The sequence below is a fragment of the Salvelinus alpinus genome, chromosome 2 (assembly GCF_045679555.1).
Source record: "Salvelinus alpinus chromosome 2, SLU_Salpinus.1, whole genome shotgun sequence".
Taxonomy (NCBI): Eukaryota; Metazoa; Chordata; class Actinopteri; order Salmoniformes; family Salmonidae; genus Salvelinus; species Salvelinus alpinus.
The window spans coordinates 117380133-117402865 of record NC_092087.1 but is presented as its reverse complement, the minus strand read 5'-3'; the positions used below and the strand labels follow the sequence as shown (position 1 = coordinate 117402865).

At 38.2% G+C, this 22733-nt stretch overlaps 17 non-coding genes across 17 annotated transcripts; all 17 read left to right on the top strand.

The window, feature by feature from the left end:
- Positions 1-1121: 1121 nt before the first annotated feature.
- On the top strand, positions 1122-1194 carry trnam-cau (transfer RNA methionine (anticodon CAU)). The gene has a single exon. It is a non-coding gene; the product is annotated as a tRNA-Met (tRNA).
- Positions 1195-2158: 964 nt separating this feature from the next.
- On the top strand, positions 2159-2231 carry trnam-cau (transfer RNA methionine (anticodon CAU)). The gene has a single exon. It is a non-coding gene; the product is annotated as a tRNA-Met (tRNA).
- Positions 2232-3897: 1666 nt separating this feature from the next.
- Positions 3898-3970, top strand: trnam-cau (transfer RNA methionine (anticodon CAU)). Its single transcript has one exon. It is a non-coding gene; the product is annotated as a tRNA-Met (tRNA).
- Positions 3971-4246: 276 nt separating this feature from the next.
- trnam-cau (transfer RNA methionine (anticodon CAU)) lies at positions 4247-4319 on the top strand. The gene has a single exon. It is a non-coding gene; the product is annotated as a tRNA-Met (tRNA).
- A 1328-nt stretch (positions 4320-5647) lies between these two features.
- On the top strand, positions 5648-5720 carry trnam-cau (transfer RNA methionine (anticodon CAU)). Its single transcript has one exon. It is a non-coding gene; the product is annotated as a tRNA-Met (tRNA).
- Positions 5721-7385: 1665 nt separating this feature from the next.
- trnam-cau (transfer RNA methionine (anticodon CAU)) lies at positions 7386-7458 on the top strand. Its single transcript has one exon. It is a non-coding gene; the product is annotated as a tRNA-Met (tRNA).
- A 1664-nt stretch (positions 7459-9122) lies between these two features.
- On the top strand, positions 9123-9195 carry trnam-cau (transfer RNA methionine (anticodon CAU)). The gene has a single exon. It is a non-coding gene; the product is annotated as a tRNA-Met (tRNA).
- Positions 9196-9471: 276 nt separating this feature from the next.
- trnam-cau (transfer RNA methionine (anticodon CAU)) lies at positions 9472-9544 on the top strand. The gene has a single exon. It is a non-coding gene; the product is annotated as a tRNA-Met (tRNA).
- Positions 9545-9820: 276 nt separating this feature from the next.
- trnam-cau (transfer RNA methionine (anticodon CAU)) lies at positions 9821-9893 on the top strand. The gene has a single exon. It is a non-coding gene; the product is annotated as a tRNA-Met (tRNA).
- Positions 9894-10169: 276 nt separating this feature from the next.
- trnam-cau (transfer RNA methionine (anticodon CAU)) lies at positions 10170-10242 on the top strand. The gene has a single exon. It is a non-coding gene; the product is annotated as a tRNA-Met (tRNA).
- Positions 10243-11555: 1313 nt separating this feature from the next.
- On the top strand, positions 11556-11628 carry trnam-cau (transfer RNA methionine (anticodon CAU)). Its single transcript has one exon. It is a non-coding gene; the product is annotated as a tRNA-Met (tRNA).
- Positions 11629-12254: 626 nt separating this feature from the next.
- Positions 12255-12327, top strand: trnam-cau (transfer RNA methionine (anticodon CAU)). Its single transcript has one exon. It is a non-coding gene; the product is annotated as a tRNA-Met (tRNA).
- Positions 12328-14349: 2022 nt separating this feature from the next.
- Positions 14350-14422, top strand: trnam-cau (transfer RNA methionine (anticodon CAU)). Its single transcript has one exon. It is a non-coding gene; the product is annotated as a tRNA-Met (tRNA).
- Positions 14423-15048: 626 nt separating this feature from the next.
- Positions 15049-15121, top strand: trnam-cau (transfer RNA methionine (anticodon CAU)). The gene has a single exon. It is a non-coding gene; the product is annotated as a tRNA-Met (tRNA).
- Positions 15122-15746: 625 nt separating this feature from the next.
- trnam-cau (transfer RNA methionine (anticodon CAU)) lies at positions 15747-15819 on the top strand. Its single transcript has one exon. It is a non-coding gene; the product is annotated as a tRNA-Met (tRNA).
- A 3846-nt stretch (positions 15820-19665) lies between these two features.
- Positions 19666-19738, top strand: trnam-cau (transfer RNA methionine (anticodon CAU)). The gene has a single exon. It is a non-coding gene; the product is annotated as a tRNA-Met (tRNA).
- Positions 19739-21489: 1751 nt separating this feature from the next.
- Positions 21490-21562, top strand: trnam-cau (transfer RNA methionine (anticodon CAU)). The gene has a single exon. It is a non-coding gene; the product is annotated as a tRNA-Met (tRNA).
- The last annotated feature ends 1171 nt before the right edge of the window (positions 21563-22733 follow it).

Genomic DNA, 22733 nt, shown 5'->3' with positions numbered 1-22733 from the left:
TTTGGCACGGTGGTTAGAACGTCACTGTCAAAATATGAAGGTCGGTATCGATATTTTTTCTCTTTCGAATTTTAGATAAACTTTGCCTCATTGGCGCAGTAGGTAGCGCGTCAGTCTCATAATCTGAAGGTTGTGAGTTTGATCCTCACACGGGGCAGCAAAATTTTATGTAAAATTACAGTGTTGGCTGAAGAGGAAGTAAAAATTAATTCTTATTGTTCTTGGACTTTCAGACAAGACATACTATTGTCAAGGTGGATACCACATCTTAAGGTCCATATCTATATTTTTTACTTTAGAATGAAATCATTGTTTATTTCTCAGGTGTTGTGGACTTTCAGACCATACATTTTGGCACGGTGGTTAGAACGTCACTGTCAAAATATGAAGGTCGGTATCGATATTTTTTCTCTTTCGAATTTTAGATAAACTCTTCCTCGTTGGCGCAGTCGGTAGCGCGTCAGTCTCATAATCTGAAGGTTGTGAGTTTGATCCTTACACGGGGCAGTAAAATTACAGTGTTGGCTGAAGAGGAAGTAAAAATTAATTCTCATTGTTCTTGGACTTTCAGACAAGACATACTATTGTCAAGGTGGATACCACATCTTAAGGTCCATATCTATATTTTTTACTTTAGAATGAAATCATTGTTTATTTCTCAGGTGTTGTGGACTTTCAGACCATACATTTTGGCACGGTGGTTAGAACGTCACTGTCAAAATATGAAGGTCGGTATCGATATTTTTTTCTTTCGAATTACTGTTAAACTGTGCCTCGTTGGCGCAGTAGGTAGCACGTCAGTCTCATAATCTGAAGGTTGTGAGTTCGATCCTCACACGGGGCAGTAAAGCTTTATGTAAAATTACAGTGTTGGCTGAAGAGGAAGTAAAAATTAATTCTCATTGTTTTTGGACTTTCAGACAAGACATACTATTGTCAAGGTGGATACCACATCTTAAGGTCCATATCTATATTTTTTTACTTTAGAATGAAATCATTGTTTATTTCTCAGGTGTTGTGGACTTTCAGACCATACATTTTGGCACGGTGGTTAGAACGTCACTGTCAAAATGTGAAGGTCGGTATCGATATTTTTTTCTTTCGAATTACTGAGAAACTGTGCCTCGTTGGCGCAGTAGGTAGCGCGTCAGTCTCATAATCTGAAGGTCGTGAGTTCGATCCTCACACGGGGCAGGAAAGCTTTATGTAAAATTACAGTGTTGGCTGAAGAGGAATTCAAAATTAATTCTCATTGTTTTTGGACTTTCAGACAAGACATACTATTGTCAAGGTGCATACCACATCTTAAGGTCCATATCTATATTTTTTACTTTAGAATGAAATCATTGTTTATTTCTCAGGTGTTGTGGACTTTCAGACCATACATTTTGGCACGGTGGTTAGAACGTCACTGTCAAAATATGAAGGTCGGTATCGATATTTTTTCTCTTTCGAATTTTAGATATACTCTGCCTCGTTGGCGCAGTCGGTAGCGCGTCAGTCTCATAATCTGAAGGTTGTGAGTTTGATCCTTACACGGGGCAGTAAAATTACAGTGTTGGCTGAAGAGGAAGTAAAAATTAATTCTCATTGTTCTTGGACTTTCAGACAAGACATACTATTGTCAAGGTGGATACCACATCTTAAGGTCCATATCTATATTTTTTACTTTAGAATGAAATCATTGTTTATTTCTCAGGTGTTGTGGACTTTCAGACCATACATTTTGGCACGGTGGTTAGAACGTCACTGTCAAAATATGAAGGTCGGTATCGATATTTTTTCTCTTTCGAATTATAGATGAACTGTACCTCGTTGGCGCAGTAGGTAGCGCGTCAGTCTCATAATCTGAAGGTTGTGAGTTTGATCCTCACACGGGGCAGCAAAACTTTATGTAAAATTACAGTGTTGGCTGAAGAGGAAGTAAAAATTAATTCTCATTGTTCTTGGACTTTCAGACAAGACATACTATTGTCAAGGTGGATACCAAATCGTAAGGTCCATATCTATATTTTTTACTTTAGAATGAAATCATTGTTTATTTCTCAGGTGTTGTGGACTTTCAGACCATACATTTTGGCACGGTGGTTAGAACGTCACTGTCAAAATCTGAAGGTCGGTATCGATATTTTTTTCTTTCGAATTACTGATGAACTGTGCCTCGTTGGCGCAGTAGGTAGCGCGTCAGTCTCATAATCTGAAGGTCGTGAGTTCGATCCTCACACGGGGCAGGAAAGCTTTATGTACAATTACAGTGTTGGCTGAAGAGGAATTAAAAATCAATTCTCATTGTTTTTGGACTTTCAGACAAGACATACTATTGTCAAGGTGGATACCACATCTTAAGGTCCATATCTATATTTTTTACTTTAGAATGAAATCATTGTTTATTTCTCAGGTGTTGTGGACTTTCAGACCATACATTTTGGCACGGTGGTTAGAACGTCACTGTCAAAATCTGAAGGTCGGTATCGATATTTTTTCTTTTTCGAATTATTAATAACCTGTGCCTCGTTGGCGCAGTAGGTAGAGCGTCAGTCTCATAATCTGAAGGTCGTGAGTTCGATCCTCACACGGGGCAGCAAAGCTTTATGTAAAATTACAGTGTTGGCTGAAGAGGAATTAAAAATTAATTCTCATTGTTTTTGGACTTTCAGACAAGACATACTATTGTCAAGGTGGATACCACATCTTAAGGTCCATATCTATATTTTTTACTTTAGAATGAAATCATTGTTTATTTCTCAGGTGTTGTGGACTTTCAGACCATACATTTTGGCACGGTGGTTAGAACGTCACCGTCAAAATATGAAGGTCGGTATCGATATTTTTTCTCTTTCGAATTTTAGATAAGCTGTGCCTCGTTGGCGCAGTAGGTAGCGCGTCAGTCTCATAATCTGAAGGTTGTGAGTTCGATCCTCACACGGGGCAGCAAAGCTTTATGTAAAATTACAGTGTTGGCTGAAGAGGAAGTAAAAATTAATTTTCATTGTTCTTGGACTTTCAGACAAGACATACTATTGTCAAGGTGGATACCACATCTTAAGGTCCATATCTATATTTTTTACTTTAGAATGAAATCATTGTTTATTTCTCAGGTGTTGTGGACTTTCAGACCATACATTTTGGCACGGTGGTTAGAACGTCACTGTCAAAATATGAAGGTCGGTATCTATATTTTTTCTCTTTCGAATTTTAAATAAACTCTGCCTCGTTGGCGCAGTCGGTAGCGCGTCAGTCTCATAATCTGAAGGTTGTGAGTTTGATCCTTACACGGGGCAGTAAAATTACAGTGTTGGCTGAAGAGGAAGTAAAAATTAATTCTCATTGTTCTTGGACTTTCAGACAAGACATACTATTGTCAAGGTGGATACCACATCTTAAGGTCCATATCTATATTTTTTACTTTAGAATGAAATCATTGTTTATTTCTCAGGTGTTGTGGACTTTCAGACCATACATTTTGGCACGGTGGTTAGAACGTCACTGTCAAAATCTGAAGGTCGGTATCGATATTTTTTTCTTTTTCGAATTACTGATGATCTGTGCCTCGTTGGCGCAGTACGTAGCGCGTCAGTCTCATAATCTGAAGGTCGTGAGTTCGATCCTCACACGGGGCAGCAAAGCTTTATGTAAAATTACAGTGTTGGCTGAAGAGGAAGTAAAAATTAATTCTCATTGTTTTTGGACTTTCAGACAAGACATACTATTGTCAAGGTGGATACCACATCTTAAGGTCCATATCTATATTTTTTACTTTAGAATGAAATCATTGTTTATTTCTCAGGTGTTGTGGACTTTCAGACCATACATTTTGGCACGGTGGTTAGAACGTCACTGTCAAAATATGAAGGTCGGTATCGATATTTTTTCTCTTTCAAATTATAGATAAACTGTGCCTCGTTGGCGCAGTAGGTAGCGCGTCAGTCTCATAATCTGAAGGTCGTGAGTTCGATCCTCACACGGGGCAGCAAAGCTTTATGTAAAATTACAGTGTTGGCTGAAGAGGAAGTAAAAATTAATTCTCATTGTTCTTGGACTTTCAGACAAGACATACTATTGTCAAGGTGGATACCACATCTTAAGGTCCATATCTATATTTTTTACTTTAGAATGAAATCATTGTTTATTTCTCAGGTGTTGTGGACTTTCAGACCATACATTTTGGCACGGTGGTTAGAACGTCACTGTCAAAATCTGAAGGTCGGTATCGATATTTTTTTCTTTCGAATTACTGATGAACTGTGCCTCGTTGGCGCAGTAGGTAGCGCGTCAGTCTCATAATCTGAAGGTCGTGAGTTCGATCCTCACACGGGGCAGGAAAGCTTTATGTACAATTACAGTGTTGGCTGAAGAGGAATTAAAAATCAATTCTCATTGTTTTTGGACTTTCAGACAAGACATACTATTGTCAAGGTGGATACCACATCTTAAGGTCCATATCTATATTTTTTACTTTAGAATGAAATCATTGTTTATTTCTCAGGTGTTGTGGACTTTCAGACCATACATTTTGGCACGGTGGTTAGAACGTCACTGTCAAAATCTGAAGGTCGGTATCGATATTTTTTCTTTTTCGAATTATTAATAACCTGTGCCTCGTTGGCGCAGTAGGTAGAGCGTCAGTCTCATAGTCTGAAGGTCGTGAGTTCGATCCTCACACGGGGCAGCAAAGCTTTATGTAAAATTACAGTGTTGGCTGAAGAGGAATTAAAAATTAATTCTCATTGTTTTTGGACTTTCAGACAAGACATACTATTGTCAAGGTGGATACCACATCTTAAGGTCCATATCTATATTTTTTACTTTAGAATGAAATCATTGTTTATTTCTCAGGTGTTGTGGACTTTCAGACCATACATTTTGGCACGGTGGTTAGAACGTCACCGTCAAAATATGAAGGTCGGTATCGATATTTTTTCTCTTTCGAATTTTAGATAAACTGTGCCTCGTTGGCGCAGTAGGTAGCGCGTCAGTCTCATAATCTGAAGGTTGTGAGTTTGATCCTCACACGGGGCAGCAAAACTTTATGTAAAATTACAGTGTTGGCTGAAGAGGAAGTAAAAATTAATTCTCATTGTTCTTGGACTTTCAGACAAGACATACTATTGTCAAGGTGGATACCACATCTTAAGGTCCATATCTATATTTTTTACTTTAGAATGAAATCATTGTTTATTTCTCAGGTGTTGTGGACTTTCAGACCATACATTTTGGCACGGTGGTTAGAACGTCACTGTCAAAATCTGAAGGTCGGTATCGATATTTTTTTCTTTTTCGAATTACTGATGATCTGTGCCTCGTTGGCGCAGTACGTAGCGCGTCAGTCTCATAATCTGAAGGTCGTGAGTTCGATCCTCACACGGGGCAGCAAAGCTTTATGTAAAATTACAGTGTTGGCTGAAGAGGAAGTAAAAATTAATTCTCATTGTTTTTGGACTTTCAGACAAGACATACTATTGTCAAGGTGGATACCACATCTTAAGGTCCATATCTATATTTTTTACTTTAGAATGAAATCATTGTTTATTTCTCAGGTGTTGTGGACTTTCAGACCATACATTTTGGCACGGTGGTTAGAACGTCACTGTCAAAATATGAAGGTCGGTATCGATATTTTTTCTCTTTCGAATTATAGATAAACTGTGCCTCGTTGGCGCAGTAGGTAGCGCGTCAGTCTCATAATCTGAAGGTCGTGAGTTCGATCCTCACACGGGGCAGCAAAGCTTTATGTAAAATTACAGTGTTGGCTGAAGAGGAAGTAAAAATTAATTCTCATTGTTCTTGGACTTTCAGACAAGACATACTATTGTCAAGGTGGATACCACATCTTAAGGTCCATATCTATATTTTTTACTTTAGAATGAAATCATTGTTTATTTCTCAGGTGTTGTGGACTTTCAGACCATACATTTTGGCACGGTGGTTAGAACGTCACTGTCAAAATCTGAAGGTCGGTATCGATATTTTTTTCTTTCGAATTACTGATGAACTGTGCCTCGTTGGCGCAGTAGGTAGAGCGTCAGTCTCATAATCTGAAGGTCGTGAGTTCGATCCTCACACGGGGCAGCAAAGCTTTATGTAAAATTACAGTGTTGGCTGAAGAGGAATTAAAAATTAATTCTCATTGTTTTTGGACTTTCAGACAAGACATACTATTGTCAAGGTGGATACCACATCTTAAGGTCCATATCTATATTTTTTACTTTAGAATGAAATCATTGTTTATTTCTCAGGTGTTGTGGACTTTCAGACCATACATTTTGGCACGGTGGTTAGAACGTCACCGTCAAAATATGAAGGTCGGTATCGATATTTTTTCTCTTTCGAATTTTAGATAAGCTGTGCCTCGTTGGCGCAGTAGGTAGCGCGTCAGTCTCATAATCTGAAGGTTGTGAGTTTGATCCTCACACGGGGCAGCAAAACTTTATGTAAAATTACAGTGTTGGCTGAAGAGGAAGTAAAAATTAATTTTCATTGTTCTTGGACTTTCAGACAAGACATACTATTGTCAAGGTGGATACCACATCTTAAGGTCCATATCTATATTTTTTACTTTAGAATGAAATCATTGTTTATTTCTCAGGTGTTGTGGACTTTCAGACCATACATTTTGGCACGGTGGTTAGAACGTCACTGTCAAAATATGAAGGTCGGTATCTATATTTTTTCTCTTTCGAATTTTAAATAAACTCTGCCTCGTTGGCGCAGTCGGTAGCGCGTCAGTCTCATAATCTGAAGGTTGTGAGTTTGATCCTTACACGGGGCAGTAAAATTACAGTGTTGGCTGAAGAGGAAGTAAAAATTAATTCTCATTGTTCTTGGACTTTCAGACAAGACATACTATTGTCAAGGTGGATACCACATCTTAAGGTCCATATCTATATTTTTTACTTTAGAATGAAATCATTGTTTATTTCTCAGGTGTTGTGGACTTTCAGACCATACATTTTGGCACGGTGGTTAGAACGTCACTGTCAAAATCTGAAGGTCGGTATCGATATTTTTTTCTTTTTCGAATTACTGATGATCTGTGCCTCGTTGGCGCAGTACGTAGCGCGTCAGTCTCATAATCTGAAGGTCGTGAGTTCGATCCTCACACGGGGCAGCAAAGCTTTATGTAAAATTACAGTGTTGGCTGAAGAGGAAGTAAAAATTAATTCTCATTGTTTTTGGACTTTCAGACAAGACATACTATTGTCAAGGTGGATACCACATCTTAAGGTCCATATCTATATTTTTTACTTTAGAATGAAATCATTGTTTATTTCTCAGGTGTTGTGGACTTTCAGACCATACATTTTGGCACGGTGGTTAGAACGTCACTGTCAAAATATGAAGGTCGGTATCGATATTTTTTCTCTTTCAAATTATAGATAAACTGTGCCTCGTTGGCGCAGTAGGTAGCGCGTCAGTCTCATAATCTGAAGGTCGTGAGTTCGATCCTCACACGGGGCAGCAAAGCTTTATGTAAAATTACAGTGTTGGCTGAAGAGGAAGTAAAAATTAATTCTCATTGTTCTTGGACTTTCAGACAAGACATACTATTGTCAAGGTGGATACCACATCTTAAGGTCCATATCTATATTTTTTACTTTAGAATGAAATCATTGTTTATTTCTCAGGTGTTGTGGACTTTCAGACCATACATTTTGGCACGGTGGTTAGAACGTCACTGTCAAAATCTGAAGGTCGGTATCGATATTTTTTTCTTTCGAATTACTGATGAACTGTGCCTCGTTGGCGCAGTAGGTAGCGCGTCAGTCTCATAATCTGAAGGTCGTGAGTTCGATCTTCACACGGGGCAGCAAAGCTTTATGTACAATTACAGTGTTGGCTGAAGAGGAATTAAAAATCAATTCTCATTGTTTTTGGACTTTCAGACAAGACATACTATTGTCAAGGTGGATACCACATCTTAAGGTCCATATCTATATTTTTTACTTTAGAATGAAATCATTGTTTATTTCTCAGGTGTTGTGGACTTTCAGACCATACATTTTGGCACGGTGGTTAGAACGTCACTGTCAAAATCTGAAGGTCGGTATCGATATTTTTTCTTTTTCGAATTATTAATAACCTGTGCCTCGTTGGCGCAGTAGGTAGAGCGTCAGTCTCATAATCTGAAGGTCGTGAGTTCGATCCTCACACGGGGCAGCAAAGTTTTATGTAAAATTACAGTGTTGGCTGAAGAGGAATTAAAAATTAATTCTCATTGTTTTTGGACTTTCAGACAAGACATACTATTGTCAAGGTGGATACCACATCTTAAGGTCCATATCTATATTTTTTACTTTAGAATGAAATCATTGTTTATTTCTCAGGTGTTGTGGACTTTCAGACCATACATTTTGGCACGGTGGTTAGAACGTCACTGTCAAAATATGAAGGTCGGTATCTATATTTTTTCTCTTTCGAATTTTAAATAAACTCTGCCTCGTTGGCGCAGTCGGTAGCGCGTCAGTCTCATAATCTGAAGGTTGTGAGTTTGATCCTTACACGGGGCAGTAAAATTACAGTGTTGGCTGAAGAGGAAGTAAAAATTAATTCTCATTGTTCTTGGACTTTCAGACAAGACATACTATTGTCAAGGTGGATACCACATCTTAAGGTCCATATCTATATTTTTTACTTTAGAATGAAATCATTGTTTATTTCTCAGGTGTTGTGGACTTTCAGACCATACATTTTGGCACGGTGGTTAGAACGTCACTGTCAAAATCTGAAGGTCGGTATCGATATTTTTTTCTTTTTCGAATTACTGATGATCTGTGCCTCGTTGGCGCAGTACGTAGCGCGTCAGTCTCATAATCTGAAGGTCGTGAGTTCGATCCTCACACGGGGCAGCAAAGCTTTATGTAAAATTACAGTGTTGGCTGAAGAGGAAGTAAAAATTAATTCTCATTGTTTTTGGACTTTCAGACAAGACATACTATTGTCAAGGTGGATACCACATCTTAAGGTCCATATCTATATTTTTTACTTTAGAATGAAATCATTGTTTATTTCTCAGGTGTTGTGGACTTTCAGACCATACATTTTGGCACGGTGGTTAGAACGTCACTGTCAAAATGTGAAGGTCGGTATCGATATTTTTTTCTTTCGAATTACTGATAAACTGTGCCTCGTTGGCGCAGTAGGTAGCGCGTCAGTCTCATAATCTGAAGGTCGTGAGTTCGATCCTCACACGGGGCAGGGAAGCTTTATGTAAAATTACAGTGTTGGCTGAAGAGGAAGTAAAAATTAATTCTCATTGTTTTTGGACTTTCAGACAAGACATACTATTGTCAAGGTGGATACCACATCTTAAGGTCCATATCTATATTTTTTACTTTAGAATGAAATCATTGTTTATTTCTCAGGTGTTGTGGACTTTCAGACCATACATTTTGGCACGGTGGTTAGAACGTCACTGTCAAAATCTGAAGGTCGGTATCGATATTTTTTTCTTTCGAATTACTGATGAACTGTGCCTCGTTGGCGCAGTAGGTAGCGCGTCAGTCTCATAATCTGAAGGTCGTGAGTTCGATCCTCACACGGGGCAGGAAAGCTTTATGTAAAATTACAGTGTTGGCTGAAGAGGAATTAAAAATCAATTGTCATTGTTTTTGGACTTTCAGACAAGACATACTATTGTCAAGGTGGATACCACATCTTAAGGTCCATATCTATATTTTTTACTTTGGAATGAAATCATTGTTTATTTCTCAGGTGTTGTGGACTTTCAGACCATACATTTTGGCACGGTGGTTAGAACGTCACTGTCAAAATCTGAAGGTCGGTATCGATATTTTTTTCTTTCGAATTACTGATGAACTGTGCCTCGTTGGCGCAGTAGGTAGCGCGTCAGTCTCATAATCTGAAGGTCGTGAGTTCGATCCTCACACGGGGCAGGAAAGCTTTATGTAAAATTACAGTGTTGGCTGAAGAGGAATTAAAAATCAATTCTCATTGTTTTTGGACTTTCAGACAAGACATACTATTGTCAAGGTGGATACCACATCTTAAGGTCCATATCTATATTTTTTACTTTGGAATGAAATCATTGTTTATTTCTCAGGTGTTGTGGACTTTCAGACCATACATTTTGGCACGGTGGTTAGAACGTCACTGTCAAAATCTGAAGGTCGGTATCGATATTTTTTTCTTTCGAATTACTGATGAACTGTGCCTCGTTGGCGCAGTAGGTAGCGCGTCAGTCTCATAATCTGAAGGTCGTGAGTTCGATCCTCACACGGGGCAGGAAAGCTTTATGTAAAATTACAGTGTTGGCTGAAGAGGAATTAAAAATCAATTCTCATTGTTTTTGGACTTTCAGACAAGACATACTATTGTCAAGGTGGATACCACATCTTAAGGTCCATATCTATATTTTTTACTTTAGAATGAAATCATTGTTTATTTCTCAGGTGTTGTGGACTTTCAGACCATACATTTTGGCACGGTGGTTAGAACGTCACTGTCAAAATATGAAGGTCGGTATCGATATTTTTTCTCTTTCGAATTTTAGATAAAATCTGCCTCGTTGGCGCAGTCGGTAGCGCGTCAGTCTCATAATCTGAAGGTTGTGAGTTTGATCCTTACACGGGGCAGTAAAATTACAGTGTTGGCTGAAGAGGAAGTAAAAATTAATTCTCATTGTTCTTGGACTTTCAGACAAGACATACTATTGTCAAGGTGGATACCACATCTTAAGGTCCATATCTATATTTTTTACTTTAGAATGAAATCATTGTTTATTTCTCAGGTGTTGTGGACTTTCAGACCATACATTTTGGCACATTGGTTAGAACGTCACTGTCAAAATATGAAGGTCGGTATCGATATTTTTTCTCTTTCGAATTATAGATAAACTGTGCCTCGTTGGCGCAGTAGGTAGCGTGTCAGTCTCATAATCTGAAGGTTGTGAGTTTGATCCTCACACGGGGCAGCAAAACTTTATGTAAAATTACAGTGTTGGCTGAAGAGGAAGTAAAAATTAATTCTCATTGTTCTTGGACTTTCAGACAAGACATACTATTGTCAAGGTGGATACCACATCTTAAGGTCCATATCTATATTTTTTACTTTAGAATGAAATCATTGTTTATTTCTCAGGTGTTGTGGACTTTCAGACCATACATTTTGGCACGGTGGTTAGAACGTCACTGTCAAAATCTGAAGGTCGGTATCGATATTTTTTTCTTTCGAATTACTGATAAACTGTGCCTCGTTGGTGCAGTAGGTAGCGTGTCAGTCTCATAATCTGAAGGTTGTGAGTTTGATCCTCACACGGGGCAGCAAAACTTTATGTAAAATTACAGTGTTGGCTGAAGAGGAAGTAAAAATTAATTCTCATTGTTCTTGGACTTTCAGACAAGACATACTATTGTCAAGGTGGATACCACATCTTAAGGTCCATATCTATATTTTTTACTTTAGAATGAAATCATTGTTTATTTCTCAGGTGTTGTGGACTTTCAGACCATACATTTTGGCACGGTGGTTAGAACGTCACTGTCAAAATATGAAGGTCGGTATCGATATTTTTTTCTTTCGAATTACTGATGAACTGTGCCTCGTTGGCGCAGTAGGTAGCGCGTCAGTCTCATAATCTGAAGGTCGTGAGTTCGATCCTCACACGGGGCAGGAAAGCTTTATGTAAAATTACAGTGTTGGCTGAAGAGGAATTAAAAATCAATTGTAATTGTTTTTGGACTTTCAGACAAGACATACTATTGTCAAGGTGGATACCACATCTTAAGGTCCATATCTATATTTTTTACTTTAGAATGAAATCATTGTTTATTTCTCAGGTGTTGTGGACTTTCAGACCATACATTTTGGCACGGTGGTTAGAACGTCACTGTCAAAATATGAAGGTCGGTATCGATATTTTTTCTCTTTCGAATTATAGATAAACTGTGCCTCGTTGGCGCAGTAGGTAGCGTGTCAGTCTCATAATCTGAAGGTTGTGAGTTTGATCCTCACACGGGGCAGCAAAACTTTATGTAAAATTACAGTGTTGGCTGAAGAGGAAGTAAAAATTAATTCTCATTGTTCTTGGACTTTCAGACAAGACATACTATTGTCAAGGTGGATACCACATCTTAAGGTCCATATCTATATTTTTTACTTTAGAATGAAATCATTGTTTATTTCTCAGGTGTTGTGGACTTTCAGACCATACATTTTGGCACGGTGGTTAGAACGTCACTGTCAAAATCTGAAGGTCGGTATCGATATTTTTTTCTTTCGAATTACTGATGAACTGTGCCTCGTTGGCGCAGTAGGTAGCGCGTCAGTCTCATAATCTGAAGGTCGTGAGTTCGATCCTCACACGGGGCAGGAAAGCTTTATGTAAAATTACAGTGTTGGCTGAAGAGGAATTAAAAATCAATTGTCATTGTTTTTGGACTTTCAGACAAGACATACTATTGTCAAGGTGGATACCACATCTTAAGGTCCATATCTATATTTTTTACTTTAGAATGAAATCATTGTTTATTTCTCAGGTGTTGTGGACTTTCAGACCATACATTTTGGCACGGTGGTTAGAACGTCACTGTCAAAATCTGAAGGTCGGTATCGATATTTTTTTCTTTCGAATTACTGATAAACTGTGCCTCGTTGGTGCAGTAGGTAGCGTGTCAGTCTCATAATCTGAAGGTTGTGAGTTTGATCCTCACACGGGGCAGCAAAACTTTATGTAAAATTACAGTGTTGGCTGAAGAGGAAGTAAAAATTAATTCTCATTGTTCTTGGACTTTCAGACAAGACATACTATTGTCAAGGTGGATACCACATCTTAAGGTCCATATCTATATTTTTTACTTTAGAATGAAATCATTGTTTATTTCTCAGGTGTTGGGGACTTTCAGACCATACATTTTGGCACGGTGGTTAGAACGTCACTGTCAAAATCTGAAGGTCGGTATCGATATTTTTTTCTTTCGAATTACTGATAAACTGTGCCTCGTTGGTGCAGTAGGTAGGGCGTCAGTCTCATAATCTGAAGGTCGTGAGTTCGATCCTCACACGGGGCAGGAAAGCTTTATGTAAAATTACAGTGTTGGCTGAAGAGGAATTAAAAATTAATTCTCATTGTTTTTGGACTTTCAGACAAGACATACTATTGTCAAGGTGGATACCACATCTTAAGCTCCATATCTATATTTTTTACTTTAGAATGAAATCATTGTTTATTTCTCAGGTGTTGTGGACTTTCAGACCATACATTTTGGCATGGTGGTTAGAACGTCACTGTCAAAATCTGAAGGTCGGTATCGATATTTTTTTCTTTCGAATTACTGATGAACTGTGACTCGTTGGCGCAGTAGGTAGCGCGTCAGTCTCATAATCTGAAGGTCGTGAGTTCGATCCTCACACGGGGCAGGAAAGCTTTATGTAAAATTACAGTGTTGGCTGAAGAGGAATTAAAAATCAATTGTCATTGTTTTTGGACTTTCAGACAAGACATACTATTGTCAAGGTGGATACCACATCTTAAGGTCCATATCTATATTTTTTACTTTAGAATGAAATCATTGTTTATTTCTCAGGTGTTGTGGACTTTCAGACCATACATTTTGGCACGGTGGTTAGAACGTCACTGTCAAAATATGAAGGTCGGTATCGATATTTTTTCTCTTTCGAATTATAGATAAACTGTGCCTCGTTGGCGCAGTAGGTAGCGTGTCAGTCTCATAATCTGAAGGTTGTGAGTTTGATCCTCACACGGGGCAGCAAAACTTTATGTAAAATTACAGTGTTGGCTGAAGAGGAAGTAAAAATTAATTCTCATTGTTCTTGGACTTTCAGACAAGACATACTATTGTCAAGGTGGATACCACATCTTAAGGTCCATATCTATATTTTTTACTTTAGAATGAAATCATTGTTTATTTCTCAGGTGTTGTGGACTTTCAGACCATACATTTTGGCACGGTGGTTAGAACGTCACTGTCAAAATCTGAAGGTCGGTATCGATATTTTTTTCTTTCGAATTACTGATAAGCTGTGCCTCGTTGGTGCAGTAGGTAGCGTGTCAGTCTCATAATCTGAAGGTTGTGAGTTTGATCCTCACACGGGGCAGCAAAACTTTATGTAAAATTACAGTGTTGGCTGAAGAGGAAGTAAAAATTAATTCTCATTGTTCTTGGACTTTCAGACAAGACATACTATTGTCAAGGTGGATACCACATCTTAAGGTCCATATCTATATTTTTTACTTTAGAATGAAATCATTGTTTATTTCTCAGGTGTTGTGGACTTTCAGACCATACATTTTGGCACGGTGGTTAGAACGTCACTGTCAAAATATGAAGGTCGGTATCGATATTTTTTTCTTTCGAATTACTGATGAACTGTGCCTCGTTGGCGCAGTAGGTAGCGCGTCAGTCTCATAATCTGAAGGTCGTGAGTTCGATCCTCACACGGGGCAGGAAAGCTTTATGTAAAATTACAGTGTTGGCTGAAGAGGAATTAAAAATCAATTGTAATTGTTTTTGGACTTTCAGACAAGACATACTATTGTCAAGGTGGATACCACATCTTAAGGTCCATATCTATATTTTTTACTTTAGAATGAAATCATTGTTTATTTCTCAGGTGTTGTGGACTTTCAGACCATACATTTTGGCACGGTGGTTAGAACGTCACTGTCAAAATATGAAGGTCGGTATCGATATTTTTTCTCTTTCGAATTATAGATAAACTGTACCTCGTTGGCGCAGTAGGTAGCGTGTCAGTCTCATAATCTGAAGGTTGTGAGTTTGATCCTCACACGGGGCAGCAAAACTTTATGTAAAATTACAGTGTTGGCTGAAGAGGAAGTAAAAATTAATTCTCATTGTTCTTGGACTTTCAGACAAGACATACTATTGTCAAGGTGGATACCACATCTTAAGGTCCATATCTATATTTTTTACTTTAGAATGAAATCATTGTTTATTTCTCAGGTGTTGTGGACTTTCAGACCATACATTTTGGCACGGTGGTTAGAACGTCACTGTCAAAATCTGAAGGTCGGTATCGATATTTTTATCTTTCGAATTACTGATGAACTGTGCCTCGTTGGCGCAGTAGGTAGCGCGTCAGTCTCATAATCTGAAGGTCGTGAGTTCGATCCTCACACGGGGCAGGAAAGCTTTATGTAAAATTACAGTGTTGGCTGAAGAGGAATTAAAAATCAATTGTCATTGTTTTTGGACTTTCAGACAAGACATACTATTGTCAAGGTGGATACCACATCTTAAGGTCCATATCTATATTTTTTACTTTAGAATGAAATCATTGTTTATTTCTCAGGTGTTGTGGACTTTCAGACCATACATTTTGGCACGGTGGTTAGAACGTCACTGTCAAAATCTGAAGGTCGGTATCGATATTTTTTTCTTTCGAATTACTGATAAACTGTGCCTCGTTGGTGCAGTAGGTAGCGTGTCAGTCTCATAATCTGAAGGTTGTGAGTTTGATCCTCACACGGGGCAGCAAAACTTTATGTAAAATTACAGTGTTGGCTGAAGAGGAAGTAAAAATTAATTCTCATTGTTCTTGGACTTTCAGACAAGACATACTATTGTCAAGGTGGATACCACATCTTAAGGTCCATATCTATATTTTTTACTTTAGAATGAAATCATTGTTTATTTCTCAGGTGTTGTGGACTTTCAGACCATACATTTTGGCACGGTGGTTAGAACGTCACTGTCAAAATATGAAGGTCGGTATCGATATTTTTTTCTTTCGAATTACTGATGAACTGTGCCTCGTTGGCGCAGTAGGTAGCGCGTCAGTCTCATAATCTGAAGGTCGTGAGTTCGATCCTCACACGGGGCAGGAAAGCTTTATGTAAAATTACAGTGTTGGCTGAAGAGGAATTAAAAATCAATTGTCATTGTTTTTGGACTTTCAGACAAGACATACTATTGTCAAGGTGGATACCACATCTTAAGGTCCATATCTATATTTTTTACTTTAGAATGAAATCATTGTTTATTTCTCAGGTGTTGTGGACTTTCAGACCATACATTTTGGCACGGTGGTTAGAACGTCACTGTCAAAATCTGAAGGTCGGTATCGATATTTTTTTCTTTCGAATTACTGATAAACTGTGCCTCGTTGGTGCAGTAGGTAGGGCGTCAGTCTCATAATCTGAAGGTCGTGAGTTCGATCCTCACACGGGGCAGGAAAGCTTTATGTAAAATTACAGTGTTGGCTGAAGAGGAATTAAAAATTAATTCTCATTGTTTTTGGACTTTCAGACAAGACATACTATTGTCAAGGTGGATACCACATCTTAAGGTCCATATCTATATTTTTTACTTTAGAATGAAATCATTGTTTATTTCTCAGGTGTTGTGGACTTTCAGACCATACATTTTGGCACGGTGGTTAGAACGTCACTGTCAAAATCTGAAGGTCGGTATCGATATTTTTTTCTTTCGAATTACTGATGAACTGTGACTCGTTGGCGCAGTAGGTAGCGCGTCAGTCTCATAATCTGAAGGTCGTGAGTTCGATCCTCACACGGGGCAGGAAAGCTTTATGTAAAATTACAGTGTTGGCTGAAGAGGAATTAAAAATCAATTGTCATTGTTTTTGGACTTTCAGACAAGACATACTATTGTCAAGGTGGATACCACATCTTAAGGTCCATATCTATATTTTTTACTTTAGAATGAAATCATTGTTTATTTCTCAGGTGTTGTGGACTTTCAGACCATACATTTTGGCACGGTGGTTAGAACGTCACTGTCAAAATATGAAGGTCGGTATCGATATTTTTTCTCTTTCGAATTATAGATAAACTGTGCCTCGTTGGCGCAGTAGGTAGCGTGTCAGTCTCATAATCTGAAGGTTGTGAGTTTGATCCTCACACGGGGCAGCAAAACTTTATGTAAAATTACAGTGTTGGCTGAAGAGGAAGTAAAAATTAATTCTCATTGTTCTTGGACTTTCAGACAAGACATACTATTGTCAAGGTGGATACCACATCTTAAGGTCCATATCTATATTTTTTACTTTAGAATGAAATCATTGTTTATTTCTCAGGTGTTGTGGACTTTCAGACCATACATTTTGGCACGGTGGTTAGAACGTCACTGTCAAAATATGAAGGTCGGTATCGATATTTTTTTCTTTCGAATTACTGATGAACTGTGCCTCGTTGGCGCAGTAGGTAGCGCGTCAGTCTCATAATCTGAAGGTCCTGAGTTCGATCCTCACACGTGGCAGCAAAGCTTTATGTAAAATTACAGTGTTGGCTGAAGAGGAAGTAAAAATTAATTCTCATTGTTTTTGGACTTTCAGACAAGACATACTATTGTCAAGGTGGATACCACATCTTAAGGTCCAAATCTATATTTTTTACTTTAGAATGAAATCATTGTTTATTTCTCAGGTGTTGTGGACTTTCAGACCATACATTTTGGCACGGTGGTTAGAACGTCACTGTCAAAATCTGAAAGTCGGTATCGATTTTTTTTTATTTCGAATTATTGATAACCTGTGCGTCGTTGGCGCAGTAGGTAGCGCGGCAGTCTCATAATCTGAACGTCGTGAGTTCGATCCTCACACGGGGCAGCAAAGCTTTATGTAAAATTACAGTGTTGGCTGAAGAGGAAGTAAAAATTAATTCTCATTGTTTTTGGACTTTCAGACAAGACATACTATTGTCAAGGTGCATACCACATCTTAAGGTCCATATCTATATTTTTTACTTTAGAATGAAATCATTGTTTATTTCTCAGGTGTTGTGGACATTCAGACCATACATTTTGGCACGGTGGTTAGAACGTCACTGTCAAAATCTGAAGGTCGGTATCGATATTTTTTTCTTTCGAATTATTGATAACCTGTGCGTCGTTGGCGCAGTAGGTAGCGCGTCAGTCTCATAATCTGAAGGTCGTGAGTTCGATCCTCACACGGGGCAGCAAATCTTTATGTAAAATTACAGTGTTGGCTGAAGAGGAAGTAAAAATTATTTCTCATTGTTTTTGGACTTTCAGACAAGACATACTATTGTCAAGGTGGATACCACATCTTAAGGTCCATATCTATATTTTTTACTTTAGAATGAAATCATTGTTTATTTCTCAGGTGTTGTGGACTTTCAGACCATACATTTTGGCACGGTGGTTAGAACGTCACTGTCAAAATCTGAAGGTCGGTATCGATATTTTTTTCTTTCGAATTATTGATAACCTGTGCCTCGTTGGCGCAGTAGGTAGCGCGTCAGTTTCATAATCTGAAGGTCGTGAGTTCGATCCTCACACGGGGCAGTAAAGCTTATTGTAAAATTACAATGTTGGCTGAAGAGGAAGTAAAAATTAATTCTCATTGTTTTTGGACATTCAGACAAGACATACTATTGTCAAGGTGGATACCACATCTTAAGGTCCATATCTATATTTTTAAACAGTGCCTCGTTGGCGTAGTAGGTAGTGCGTCAGTCTCATAATCTGAAGGTCGTGAGTTCGATCCTCACACGGGGCAGCAAAGCTTTATGTAAAATTACAGTGTTGGCTGAAGAGGAAGTAAAAATTAATTCTCATTGTTTTTGGACTTTCAGACAAGACATACTATTGTCAAGGTGGATACCACATCTTAAGGTCCATATCTATATTTTTTACTTTAGAATGAAATCATTGTTTATTTCTCAGGTGTTGTGGACTTTCAGACCATACATTTTGGCACGGTGGTTAGAACGTCACTGTCAAAATCTGAAGGTCGGTATCGATATTTTTTTCTTTCGAATTATTGATAACCTTTGCCTCGTTGGCGCAGTAGGTAGCGCGTCAGTTTCATAATCTGAAGGTCGTGAGTTCGATCCTCACACGGGGCAGTAAAGCTTATTGTAAAATTACAATGTTGGCTGAAGAGGAAGTAAAAATTAATTCTCATTGTTTTTGGACATTCAGACAAGACATACTATTGTCAAGGTGGATACCACATCTTAAGGTCCATATCTATATTTTTAAACAGAGCCTCGTTGGCGTAGTAGGTAGTGCGTCAGTCTCATAATCTGAAGGTCGTGAGTTCGATCCTCATACGGGGCAGCAAAGCTTTATATAAAATCACAGTGTTGGCTGAAGAGGAAGTAAAAATTAATTCTCATTGTTCTTGGACTTTCAGACAAGACATACTATTGTCAAGGTGGATACCACATCTTAAGGTCCATATCTATATTTTTTACTTTAGAATGAAATCATTGTTTATTTCTCAGGTGTTGTGGACTTTCAGACCATACATTTTGGCACGGTGGTTAGAACGTCACTGTCAAAATCTGAAGGTCGGTATCGATATTTTTTTCTTTCGAATTTTTGATAACTTGTGCCTCGTTGGCGCAGTAGGTAGCGCGTCAGTTTCATAATCTGAAGGTCGTGAGTTCGATCCTCACACGGGGCAGTAAAGATTATTGTAAAAGTACAATGTTGGCTGAATAGGAAGTAAAAATTGATTCTCATTGTTTTTGGACATTCAGACAAGACATACTATTGTCAAGGTGGATACCACATCTTAAGGTCCATATCTATATTTTTTACTTTAGAATGAAATCATTGTTTATTTCTCAGGTGTTGTGGACTTTCAGACCATACATTTTGGCACGGTGGTTAGAACGTCACTGTCAAAATCTGAAGGTCGGTATCGATATTTTTTTCTTTCGAATTATTGATAAACTGTGCCTCGTTGGCGCAGTAGGTAGCGCGTCAGTCTCATAATCTGAAGGTCGTGAGTTCGATCCTCACACGGGGCAGCTAATCTTTATGTAAAATTACAGTGTTGGCTGAAGAGGAAGTGAAAATTAATTCTCATTGTTTTTGGACTTTCAGACAAGACATACTATTGTCAAGGTGGATACCACATCTTAAGGTTCATATCTATATTTTTAAACAGTGCCTCTTTGGCGTATTAGGTAGTGCGTCAGTCTCATAATCTGAAGGTCGTGAGTTCGATCCTCACAGGGGGCAGTAAAGCTTTATGTAAAATTACAGTGTTGGCTGAAGAGGAAGTAAAAATTAATTCTCATTGTTCTTGGACTTTCAGACAAGACATACTATTGTCAAGGTGGATACCACATCGTAAGGTCCATATCTATATTTTTTACTTTAGAATGAAATCATTGTTTATTTCTCAGGTGTTGTGGACTTTCAGACCATACATTTTGGCACGGTGGTTAGAACGTCACTGTCAAAATCTGAAGGTCGATATCGATATTTTTTTCTTTCGAATTATTGATAAACTGTACCTCGTTGGCGCAGTAGGTAGCGCGTCAGTCTCATAATCTGAAGGTCGTGATTTCGATCCTCACACGGGGCAGCAAAGCTTTATGTAAAATCACAGTGTTGGCTGAAGAGGAAGTAAAAATTAATTCTCATTGTTTTTGGACTTTCAGACAAGACATACTATTGTCAAGGTGGATACCACATCTTAAGGTCCATATCTATATTTTTTACTTTAGAATGAAATCATTGTTTATTTCTCAGGTGTTGTGGACTTTCAGACCATACATTTTGGCACGGTGGTTAGAACGTCACTGTCAAAATCTGAAGGTCGGTATCGATATTTTTTTCTTTCGAATTATTGATAAACTGTTCCACGTTGGCGCAGTAGGTAGCGCGTCAGTCTCATAATCAGAAGGTCGTGAGTTCGATCCTCACACGGGGCAGTAAAGCTTATTGTAAAATTACAATGTTGGCTGAAGAGGAAGTAAAAATTAATTCTCATTGTTTTTGGACATTCAGACAAGACATACTATTGTCAAGGTGGATACCACATCTTAAGGTCCATATCTATATTTTTAAACAGTGCCTCGTTGGCGTAGTAGGTAGTGCGTCAGTCTCATAATCTGAAGGTCGTGAGTTCGATCCTCATACGGGGCAGCAAAGCTTTATATAAAATCACAGTGTTGGCTGAAGAGGAAGTAAAAATTAATTCTCATTGTTCTTGGACTTTCAGACAAGACATACTATTGTCAAGGTGGATACCACATCTTAAGGTCCATATCTATATTTTTTACTTTAGAATGAAATCATTGTTTATTTCTCAGGTGTTGTGGACTTTCAGACCATACATTTTGGCACGGTGGTTAGAACGTCACTGTCAAAATCTGAAGGTCGGTATCGATATTTTTTTCTTTCGAATTATTGATAACTTGTGCCTCGTTGGCGCAGTAGGTAGCGCGTCAGTTTCATAATCTGAAGGTCGTGAGTTCGATCCTCACACGGGGCAGTAAAGATTATTGTAAAAGTACAATGTTGGCTGAATAGGAAGTAAAAATTGATTCTCATTGTTTTTGGACATTCAGACAAGACATACTATTGTCAAGGTGGATACCACATCTTAAGGTCCATATCTATATTTTTTACTTTAGAATGAAATCATTGTTTATTTCTCAGGTGTTGTGGACTTTCAGACCATACATTTTGGCACGGTGGTTAGAACGTCACTGTCAAAATCTGAAGGTCGGTATCGATATTTTTTTCTTTCGAATTATTGATAAACTGTGCCTCGTTGGCGCAGTAGGTAGCGCGTCAGTCTCATAATCTGAAGGTCGTGAGTTCGATCCTCACACGGGGCAGTTAATCTTTATGTAAAATTACAGTGTTGGCTGAAGAGGAAGTGAAAATTAATTCTCATTGTTTTTGGACTTTCAGACAAGACATACTATTGTCAAGGTGGATACCACATCTTAAGGTTCATATCTATATTTTTAAACAGTGCCTCTTTGGCGTATTAGGTAGTGCGTCAGTCTCATAATCTGAAGGTCGTGAGTTCGATCCTCACAGGGGGCAGTAAAGCTTTATGTAAAATTACAGTGTTGGCTGAAGAGGAAGTAAAAATTAATTCTCATTGTTCTTGGACTTTCAGACAAGACATACTATTGTCAAGGTGGATACCACATCGTAAGGTCCATATCTATATTTTTTACTTTAGAATGAAATCATTGTTTATTTCTCAGGTGTTGTGGACTTTCAGACCATACATTTTGGCACGGTGGTTAGAACGTCACTGTCAAAATCTGAAGGTCGATATCGATATTTTTTTCTTTCGAATTATTGATAAACTGTACCTCGTTGGCGCAGTAGGTAGCGCGTCAGTCTCATAATCTGAAGGTCGTGATTTCGATCCTCACACGGGGCAGCAAAGCTTTATGTAAAATCACAGTGTTGGCTGAAGAGGAAGTAAAAATTAATTCTCATTGTTTTTGGACTTTCAGACAAGACATACTATTGTCAAGGTGGATACCACATCTTAAGGTCCATATCTATATTTTTTACTTTAGAATGAAATCATTGTTTATTTCTCAGGTGTTGTGGACTTTCAGACCATACATTTTGGCACGGTGGTTAGAACGTCACTGTCAAAATCTGAAGGTCGGTATCGATATTTTTTTCTTTCGAATTATTGATAAACTGTTCCACGTTGGCGCAGTAGGTAGCGCGTCAGTCTCATAATCAGAAGGTCGTGAGTTCGATCCTCACACGGGGCAGCAAATCTTTGTGTAAAATTACAGTGTTGGCTGAAGAGGAAGTAAAAATTAATTCTCATTGTTCTTGGACTTTCAGACAAGACATACTATTGTCAAGGTGGATACCACATCGTAAGGTCCATATCTATATTTTTTACTTTAGAATGAAATCATTGTTTATTTCTCAGGTGTTGTGGACTTTCAGACCATACATTTTGGCACGGTGGTTAGAACGTCACTGTCAAAATCTGAAGGTCGATATCGATATTTTTTTCTTTCG